The following is a 10,541-nucleotide window of genomic DNA, read 5'->3' as shown; positions in this document are numbered from 1 at the left end:
TTTTGTGGTTTTTTTGTTTTTTTTTTTTTTTTAATCTTCGGATGGTCAGAGAGGGGAGAAGGGACATAAGGCAAATGCTTTTCAATTAGAGATGCTCAGCAGGGCTCTGTGTGCTCTGGATGCTCCAAGTGTCCAGCATAGGGACAAAGGGCTTTAACCAGTCAGTGTTATGTGTGCCCTGGAGCTCCACAGCTTGGACATTTGCAAAGCCTTGGGTCTGGAGGGAGCAAATGAGGACAGCATGGAAAGGTCTGGGTCGCCTGTAATGTGGGAGGTGAGCAGAAATGCCAGAGGAGTCAGGCACTTGGAATGGGAGGGGGCAGATAAAGCCCGCAGGACTGCCTGGGAGGGGCAGGAGGGAGTGTGGGAGGCTTCACTGCCATTTCAGGGGCAGGGGAACTTTAGAGGACTCCAGTTTTCAGCTTAGAGGTGGGATTGAGAACCTCAATGCCTCTTGCCTTCTTCAGGCTGAAAAAAAGTTTCTGTTAACTTGTTTTGTTTTATTTTGTTTTGTTTTCTTTTTTTCTGAAATTCAGATTTTGATGTGAACAGGACATAGAAAGGAAAAATAGCTTGTGTCAAATGAAAAAAAAAGGAAGCTGAAGCACATATGTACACTGAAGTGTCTGAAATGTGGTGTGAAATGAGTGGCCAGTTGCTATTTGGAGTTGCAACTGGATGAAGGCAGTGTCACTGCAGTGAGGTGAATGAAGTTTATTAGGTTTCTCTGCAATGGATGAGACTACACTCCCAAGAAGTCAAAAAGGAAGCTGTGAATCTTGGCCTTTTTTAGAACCACAAATCATTACAGGGGGAAAGAAATTTGGGATCTGATTTAAAACAGAGAATCATAGATTATCTGTAAGCAAGGACTCATGCAAAGGTGCACAGTGCAGTGGTGACCCAGAAATACGGGTCCGACAGGATGCACTTGAAATTGGACCACTGCCAGCAAGCTGTGGTGCTGTCCAAGAGGATGCAGGAAGATGCTGATAGTGATCAAAAGCAGAGAAGTCTTAGAAGGTGTTCAAGGTTTTCATCTTGTTTGGTGGAAGCGCTGCCATACTTCCTTCCTGTCTTAGGTGTTGGTGTGGTGCACCCACTGGGGAAATGGTGGGGCAACCAGGAGGGCCAACATCTGGCCATAGCTGTGGACAGTGGTGTGACTGGTTTCAGAGCCCTTTAGGTGCCTGAAGGCCTTTGGAGATGTTTATCTTTGTCCCTATGCCCTTCCCTTGACAAGATACATCCTATTTGCCTGTGTTAAGTGCTTTGAGATCTGCTGAGTTGTTAAGCTCTGGGTTATGATTCCTGCCAGTGTCCCTGTGGGATGTGCAAGGGTCCTGTTCACAGACTGTGTGATCATTCTGCTCAAGCCATCACTGGCCCTGGGAGGATCTGGGCATCCATACCTGCCAAGCCAGGCCCCAGGCACCAATGTAAAGATCAGAGAGGGAGATGCGCTTTGTCTGGACAAATGACTGACTATTTTTTTAAGGAAGATAAAAAAAGGGCTGCTGGTGGTTACAAAATGAACAGCTATGAGTTGTGGTATCAGGGGGCCTGAGAGGATGCCTGCACAATTTATTTGTCTTTTTTTGGTTTTGCTCACATTTAGTAAATACTAGCTAGGGAGAACTTAAGCAACGCCTTCAATCTCTGCTCTGTGTAGGTCAGATATGAAGTTGGTGGGATCAGCAGAGACTCCACTAAATTCCCTTCTGAGGATCAATCTAAGAGCAGCAATAACTCCAGCCATGCTGCCACAGGCCAGGTGAGAATTTCTTGCCACAAATGGAAAAGTGAGCTTGGAAAGAGCTAGGCCATAATTTCTAGCCAAGACACAAGCACATGTGCTTATTTATTGTGCCTGTAACTGGATGTGCACTCCCTTCTTGAATTCACACTGATTTAGAGGAAAAAAGCCCCTCTTCTAGCTGTCCTCAACGAACACAACAAAAACATGCCTTGCCAGCTGATTTAGTTCTTTCATGGGGTGAGATGTGAACAGGCAGCCATGTCTTCTCTGTTTCCAGGTCTTGATGCTGCTCTGAGAAGTCCTGTGAGTACTGTGGGCAGCTGGGGAGGCAAGGGATCCACAGGGCAGCCCCAGGGGCTGTGCCTGCAGGAGGAAAATCAACGGCACTGAAATTAGGAGAGGTCAGCTTGTGTCAGGCTTGTTGGGAGAGTGGCACGACTGGCTGCCAGGTTTTTTCCTTCTCATTTTGACTGTGGTGCAGGGACCAGTCATGTTGCAAATGGATGCTGAAGTGGTGAGACCTGGTCTGCAATGACTGTGTCCATGTGTGCAAGGAACAGGTGTGATCAAACATCCACATGATGTGACCAAATGTGACCAAAATATCCAGATGCAGGACATTGCTATGCCAGAGCAAAGAGACTAAAGGAGAGGTCTGAGGTAACCTGCCTCAGCTACTGACTGATGCTGTGAAACCAAGTAGCTCCTGCACACACCTACCCTGTGTGTGTGTGCGCATGTGAATGTTCCCAATGATGGCAAAGGCAGAGCAGCTTTCCTTTGAAGCACACAATTCATTCACAGTGTTGGGTGCTTTGCTGGAAGGAACCACGGCTGAGTGGTTCACACCAAACTGTGCCTGTCTTGGGGATGCTCAGGGTTATGCCTTTCCTGAGGCTGGATTCAGTGTGGATGGGACTGAGCTGAAGGTGAGGTCCCTGCAGTGTGGGTGTAGGTTGGCATGGTACACTCAGGGCTCTTGTTCAGCACAGGTAAACCTGGTTCCAGGTTCAGAACCAGGCAGAGATGTGCAGGTGCTCATTCCTCACTCTCGTACCCATCTGCTCTCAGTGACCACACACCGAGTGCTTTCTTTCTACTTCCCATTTTTGCAATTCTGGTTTGATTTCTCATGCAGGCCTGACCTTGCCGCAGGTTATGGCTGCTCTAACAAGCTCCAGCTGCTGTTTAGGAAGGGCACCTGGAGCCAGAGCTGCAGGAGGAGGCTGTGCTTATGCAGTTGGTGAGAAGGGTTTTGAGCCCTGGCTCTCACTCTTGTGTGAAAGCTCTTCCTCCTGGAGGATGGGAATGAAGGGTGGGGCGTCTTAGGCCTGAACGGGAATGACTGAGCACTTGCCTGTGATGCTGGCAGCATGACAGCCCTTTCTTTGTGACCTGGGTAGAAAAGTGCCTTGCCTTTCTCATAAAAATTATGTTGCATGGGTCAACATAAGCACATAGACCTGTTGGAGTGAGTTCAGGGGAGGATTATGAAAATAATCAGAGGGCTGGAGCACCTCTCCTGTGAAGAAGGATTGAGAGAGTTGGAGGTGTTCTCTTCTGGAGAAGAGAAGGCTTTGGGGAGAACTTATAGCACATTCCAGTACCTAAAGTGGCTACAAGAGTGCTGGAGATGGACTTTTTGTGAGGGCATATGGTGATAGAACAAGGGTTAATAGCTTTAAATTGAAAGAGGAGAGATTTAAAGTAGATATTAGGAAGAAATTCTTGACTGTGAGGGTGGTGAGACACTGGTACAGGTTGCCCAGAGAACTTGTGGATGCCCCATCCCTGGAAGTGTTCAAGGCCAGGTGGGATGGGACTTTGAGCAATCTGGTGTAGTGGAAAGTGTCCCTGCCCATGGCAGGGGGTTAGAACTGGATGGTCCTTAAGGTCCCTTCCAACCCAAATCATTCTGTGATTCTATGAAACCTTTCTTATCAGGAGGAAAATGACGAGTGTCAAATTTTTGAGAGAAAATATTTCCTTCCTATGAATTAATCTGCACAGAGAGGGAGAGGCTGAGACATTCAACTGAAAGAAGAAGAAAGCCTGGCCCTTGGGGCCCTTGTTGCTGCTCTGTGGTCTGAGTCAGCACTGTCATGCTGGGGCAAAATTGGACAAACCAGCCACAGCCCTATTTCATTTCTCCATTATCTGAGAAAGAGCCGAGTGAGGTCCCTGACCCTGAGGCAACAGCTGAAGAAGCCCTTCTTTTCCCTGCCTCTGGCCTGCTGGGGTAGTTCTCTCCATGGCAGAGTTTTGGTTTGACTCTCTTCCCTAATGTCTGTAAAGATGTGGCAGTGCAGGCATGAGGAGACCCAGGCAGTGCCCAGAGGGATGAGCCCTGGCCCCACTCACCACTGAGCTGCCTGCACTGAGGGAGAGGATGGCCTTGCAGTAATGCTCAGAATGACTACTGTACTAGAGGCATGATGAAATCACTGTCTAAATCCCCCCACTTGCTATTTAGGGCACATACAGGCTCTATGAGGAAGCTGGGGCACATGTTTTGACCTCAAGTAAACATCCCTTACAGAGACTTTCCTAGGTAAAGCTGTCAAACGAGGATCTGCCCATATGAAGTGCGCCTCAACTTGTCCACCCCTCCCTGGGGTCAACAAGCGAGTGCCCACATCATTTTCCACGCTGCCTTTGTCCCCGTTGATGTAGTGCAGCTCTCTGGGTACCACACTGGAGTACATCTCCCTTTCTCTCATTTGTAAAGGAGTTATTTATTGTCACTGACTGCAAGATGGTGAAGTGGCTCGTGGCAGCCATGTAAAATGCCTTAACAGATCATTGATTGCCACAGATGAGAAGGCAGCAATTACACTATTTACACCACAGTTGTTTTGTTTTACAGCCAAATTCGTATTCATTCCCCTGTAACAAACTCCGAAGAAAAAGCACCCGTTCATTGGTGTTACTCATCTGTATAATTAAACAGTAAGTGCCTGATCAGTCAAACAGATAGAGGTTCATTCAGGTTTTGCTCACAGCGGGTTTGCTCAGTGGAAGGGTGTAGGCCCTCAGAATTGGCACAGCTGCATTAAAACCAGCTCTGTTAAAGTGATGAATGGGGGTCTGGATAGTTATGCAGGCTGCTCTTACAATGGGAATAGTGTTGATTTCAGACCACAGGGTGTTTGCTTAGGTTTTGGGGCTGTATTATCATCCTAAAGCTTCCTAGGTTGAATAGGCTGAGCATTCAAACCACTTCAGATGAAAACAGAACCAAGTGTGTCCACCACCTCCAAATCCTCTCTCTTTCCTAGAGTACTGGAAGGGATATGAGTGTGACTTCTTCCCTTCTTAAATCTGAACGTGACAGTTTCCAAATGGGATGATCTTATAACATCTCTTTACCATCTCTGTCCTTTGCACTGGGATTGCAAATGGGGAGTGAATAACACTGATCACTCCAGATGGCACTGCTATTTGATTTTCTGATTTATAATTGGCTTGCATTTCCTTTTTGCCTGCCATGTGCTCTTTGCATTTTACAGAGAAAGGATGCAGTGGAGCTATGTGGGCACAGCTCTGTCCCAGATCACCCTGTCTGTGGAACAACCCTGTGGGAGACTGCATTGTCCTGCTCTGACCACCTCTTTGTGGCTTCATTTGAATCCCAAGGAGATGCACCTGTGAGGTTCTAATCATTGCTAGCCTGGCTTGCAGGGTCTGATTTATTAGTGTTGGACAAGCTTTACCTGCCTATGTTGCTTTCCTTTAGGTGGTGTGCCAGACTTGGTGTCTGCATCCCCCACTGAGAGTGAAATTTGTTTTGACCAAGGCTTGAGCTCTTATTCTGCCTCTTCTCAGGTCATTTGGGTGCCAGTGAACTCAACACAACCACGAAAGACCTTCTAAACTCCTTATAATGACCAGTGCAGTGCTCCATCACTCTACTTGGTTTGACCACTGCTGTCTGTGTCTACCTTTTTTGCACTTTATCCTGTTGCTGGATTTCACCAGACCAAAGTGAGAGAGAAGGCAGTAGGTCTGTGCTGGGTTCTGCTCTGGGACCTGTGTGGTCTAGTGACCAGCCTTTGCTGTAAATCAGCCTGGTGACAACGTGCCACCTTCCTATTGCAACTCTGGTTCCATGGGTTTAGATTTTTAAGGGTTGTTTTCGTGGTTTTGTTTGTTTGTGGTTTTTGTTTGGTTTGGTGGTGGTGGGGTTTTTTTTGTGTGTGTGTTTTGTTTCTGATTTTTTTTTGTTTGTTGGTCTGTTTTTTGTTTGTTTGTTTGTTTTTGGTTTGGGGGTTTTTTTCTTTGTTTGGTTTGTTGTTCTTTTTTTTTTTTTTCTGAGAATCACGTATCTAGTCCTTTCATGGTTTTAGAGATACCTGCTATTCCTGTGCAGGCAGCACTGGGGGCATTGGGTAGTGACTTGAAACAGACAAGAATCAGATCTGCTCTGCACTGCTGTGAGCTTAGAAAGAGGAAGTAAAACCATCAGAGATGGATCAGACCTCCCAATCCTACCCACACACATCCTCCAGACTTCTGGCACCTTGACATATGCTGCTTCCCATGGGTACTGCTGGTGAGTCAGGCACAGAAATGAAGTGCTCTCCTCAGTTTAGGTGCATGTACCCTTAATGCAACAAATATATGTACTTCAGTATTTTACATGTCTAGATCTTTTTACATTTCTATCCTTTCTATCAGGACTTGTTTGGCAGCAACAATGTGTGGGCCCAGCTTTTAGTTTTGATTCCTAATAAAACGTTGGCTTGGGTGTCCAGCTTGGGAAAACTAAGCTTTCAGTTGCTTGGAGAGCTATTTTCTACTTTTCTATTCAGAAATGTGGATTATTTGGGTAAATAAATGCCTTTTTGCTGAGAGGAGACAAGAAAAAATCTGGTCACTCTGACTGGACCCTCACTTAGTAGATCTCCCTGTCTCTTTGCTTCTTGGGCACCCCAAACCTCCCAGAGCTGCTTTAGGTGAGGGCAACAGCTCACCATGAGTGCTTAGCAATTCATTGATTCTCCCCTCTGCCAACTGTAATAACATTTCCCCAGCTCTCTGCCATGTCTCATTTTGAACAGAAATAGCTCCCGAATGTATTGAGATTGCAGAAGTTTCAAGTCTTTAATGTCCTTCATTTCTTCCAGATGCCCATAGAACCTCCTGCCAATTTATGTCTTTTTTTTTTTTTTTTTCCAGGAACTTAGGTTTCATCCAACCAGCAGGTCTGCAGCTTCAATTAGGGATTAGGAAGCAATTAGAGTAAGCAAAGAGCAGTACTGGGAAAAGGCCAATGACCTTGAGGTTTTCTCCGGGGAAGCAAGAAACCCACTAAGAGGCAGGACAAGATTTCACTGGCATTACACTGCAAGGTCATCCTAGCATCCCTATTCTTGCTGATTTTCCCTTAATAACCTAGGCTACTCTGTGGTTAATTTGTGAATCTAAGAGCTTAATTTAGGCTGAAATTCCCTTTCCTCCTGCAGGGTCTTTGTCCCTCTTCAAGCAGCAGCAAAGTCAGGAGATAACTTGTGAACCAACTAATCTGGACAAGTGTTCATGGGCCTGGGAAAACCCTTGCTCATGACCCAGAATTTACTTCACTTCTTAGTTCCACATCTTGTTCCTAAACAATACGAGAAAGGAAATTTTGGGTTTTGCATGGGCAAAACAAGGTGTCCTCCCCCTTAGTCTTTTTTTTGGAAAGAGATAAATTCATTTCTGACAGATTTCTGAAATCCAGACTAAATCGTCAGATATTCAGCCTAAAATGGGTACACAGTAAATAAAACTTCAGCCCAAACAACAGATATTTGAAAAGCTGTAGGCTAGAAAACCAAAATATACCAAACCTTTTTTGAACCAATCCTACTAAGCTGTTAAGTCCATAGCAAAGTGTTGCTCACTGTTGTTCTCCATGGTGTTCTTGTGGGTAAACACCACTCCATTTATGTGATTAGATAGTCTATATCTGCAAATCCTACCAAGCACACAGTGAACCTGAGGAGGAGGTTTATCTCAGTTCTCAGGCAATCTTGTTCTTTGCGTTCTTCTCCCCTTTGATTTAAGATGTGACAAAAGGAAAATAAGCCACCAGAGTTGTCAAATTTAAATGTATCATTTCTCTGCTGTGATTCTTGAGTAGAGAAAACATGAAAAGACAAATATGTTTCTAAGAAAGCACTCCTCAAAAACTAAAACTAAGGAAGTAGAAATTAGAAGCTTCATAAAATATATTATCTCTGTGATGATCTCTCTATTTCTGTTGTTGACAAAGTTTACTGAAGTTGACTGAGTTTCCACTGAGATCTCAAAAAATATTTATGTTGTTCTGAGGGGTATTTGATCCAGGTCCCACACAGAAAATCAAGAAAAATAGTTCAAGTCATCTTGTCACGCACAGTATTTTGTGTGTCCCACCCTCTGAGAGATGTCTGAGTCTGCACATACTCTGACTCTTTCATTGCTCCAGGGTCTTGGGCCACTTGTCCACACTCGTCCTCTCTTGCAGCTTTTGTCATATGCACTGGCGTATTTTTCTGTGGAAGCAGTGTGTGTTAGTAAAGGGAGGGAAGGGCTGGCACATGCCCACATCCAGCTCTGATAAAAAACTGGGAAGTGTCTGCCATCTGGGAACTCCCAGATAACTTAGATTAGGTTTATCATAAAAGTAAATATGCAAGTCAGTTCAGGGACTGCACTGTTGCTCCTGCCCTGGACGTAAGCCAACAGAGCCAGGTTGATTGCACACCCTACAACACAGCCTTTCTGATTTGCACACCTTAAAACCAAGACAAAGCAAGCAGAGAACTCAACCAGGAACCCACCTTGCTCTGGAAAGGGATGGGTTGTTCCTGCCAAAACAGGAGATCTTAACTTGGAGCTGTGACAGTTTCATAATCGCTTGGGCTCCATAAACCAGGAAAAGAGCACTTTTGGAAAGACCTACTACAGCTCAGACAACAGTGACAGATATTTTGAGGTGATGTTACCTGTCCAGGAGCTTATAAGAACAATGAAGTCACCTTCTCTGAGGGAACTTCAGGCAGGTGGGATTTTGCTCAGACTATTCTCAGAGTGCATTTTGGAGGCACACCTGAGAAAAAGGTTTTTTAATGACTGCATCCTTCCCTGTGACCTTCTCATGCCTCAGCCAATACCCAGGCCTGGCTGTATCGCAGCCTTCAGGATCCCCCATCCCAAGGAGCTCATCCAAGGATGACAGAGACAGTCAGAGGAACATGGCAGGGGGATGCCCCGCTTTTGTGTCTCCACCAGCTGTGCCTTGCTGAGTGGACCTCCCTCTTGGTTTCTGCAGCAGAGAAGTAGTATTTCAGGGCAGGGAGCTGGAGTGGACCAGCACAATGGCTGGGTCATGCTGGCACTAAGATCTGAAGAGGAGGTTCCCTTCACACCTTTGGCTGCACACTGTGAGTGCTAGGCTGTTGAAAATGCCCCAGCTTTATTAGTGGCCACTCTTAGGCAGCTGTGCCCACAGGCTGGGAAGGCAGGTGCTCTGCCTGGCTGGGTACACGAGCTCTGCTGCTCAGTCTGCTCTGGCAGAGCTGAAGGAGGCACTGGGTTGCTCAATCCTGGCAAGCCCGGGACACTGAGGCTGAGTGCTGGTGCCTTAGAAGTGCCGAAGAGGAACGTCTGAGTGTTTCTGTGGTCGGGTAATAGCTGAATGAAGGCTTTCTTGAGCTGTGCCCTTGGCTTTGCACCAAAATTTAGCTTAAATTCTTTGTTGCATCAATTCCTTATTCTTGCTCACAGTGCAGCTTCCTGTCCTTGCTATGCACTAATGTTTTCAAGCTTCTCAGAAGTGCATTTCTTCATTATTTATCTAGTCTGACTGATTGCCTGGGCATTATTTTGTCCCTTGTTTGGGACCTCCCCTTTGTCATCTCCTATCGCTGTGATGACTGCATGAGTACTCCTTGCATGAATGCTTGTGTGAATATAAATTCTCACCAGCTTTTGCAACGCTTCATGTGTGCCACCATCCAGGGAACGTGTAGAGCTGGGGTAGCAAATGCTGACACACAGTCTTCCTTTGAACAAAATCTTGAAGAAGATTGTGGGAGATGTCTATATCTGGCTCTAGTTTATCCAAACATCTGCTAGGAGAATGGGACTCTCCAAAAGCAGACATCATTAATTAATGAAACTCAGGGTTTGTATGTGTTAGCTGAATTTCACACCTCTTTCCAAGTAATGGGAAAAATATTTAGGCCTGATAATAAGTAATGAATCCAGGTATTTTTAAGAAGATGAATGTTTAGCTACTGGTTGTTGATAAATCCTTTTTTAACAAAGCATTTTAAAGAAACTGTTTCAGTAGCTTTGGACTACTGGTCCTAAGATGCTCTCTGAAATTCCAGTTCATCTATGCTCCAGCAAGGATTTTCCTTAGAGGATGCAAGAAGAAGAATCCAATGTTTGTTTTTTTCTCTGACCTACTGCTGAGTAATTGAATCATCCCAAGCAATAAGCTAATGTTTTTCCTCCCTGGGAGAACATAATGTTACCAGGAAAAGGAGAAGAGGGGAAAAAAATCAAAAAGGCAGCTGCAGATATTTATTCCAAATGCCATACAGTGCATATCTGAGACCAGGAAAGAGCATTTTTGTAGCTGAAGAAAATACTCAAAAATCCAAATGAGCATGGTTGGGTGGTGCTGAGCCCCTGACACCTGTGGGGTCCAGGAGGGTACAGCAGACCTGACTGATGCCATGGAAATGCAGATAGGAAAAACAAAGAATGTAGGACTTGAGGTCTGGCATATTTTTCAACATTTGCAGGG

The sequence above is a fragment of the Chiroxiphia lanceolata genome, chromosome 6 (genome assembly GCF_009829145.1).
Source record: "Chiroxiphia lanceolata isolate bChiLan1 chromosome 6, bChiLan1.pri, whole genome shotgun sequence".
Lineage (NCBI taxonomy): Eukaryota > Metazoa > Chordata > Aves > Passeriformes > Pipridae > Chiroxiphia > Chiroxiphia lanceolata.
Note: the sequence above shows the minus strand (reverse complement) of the source record.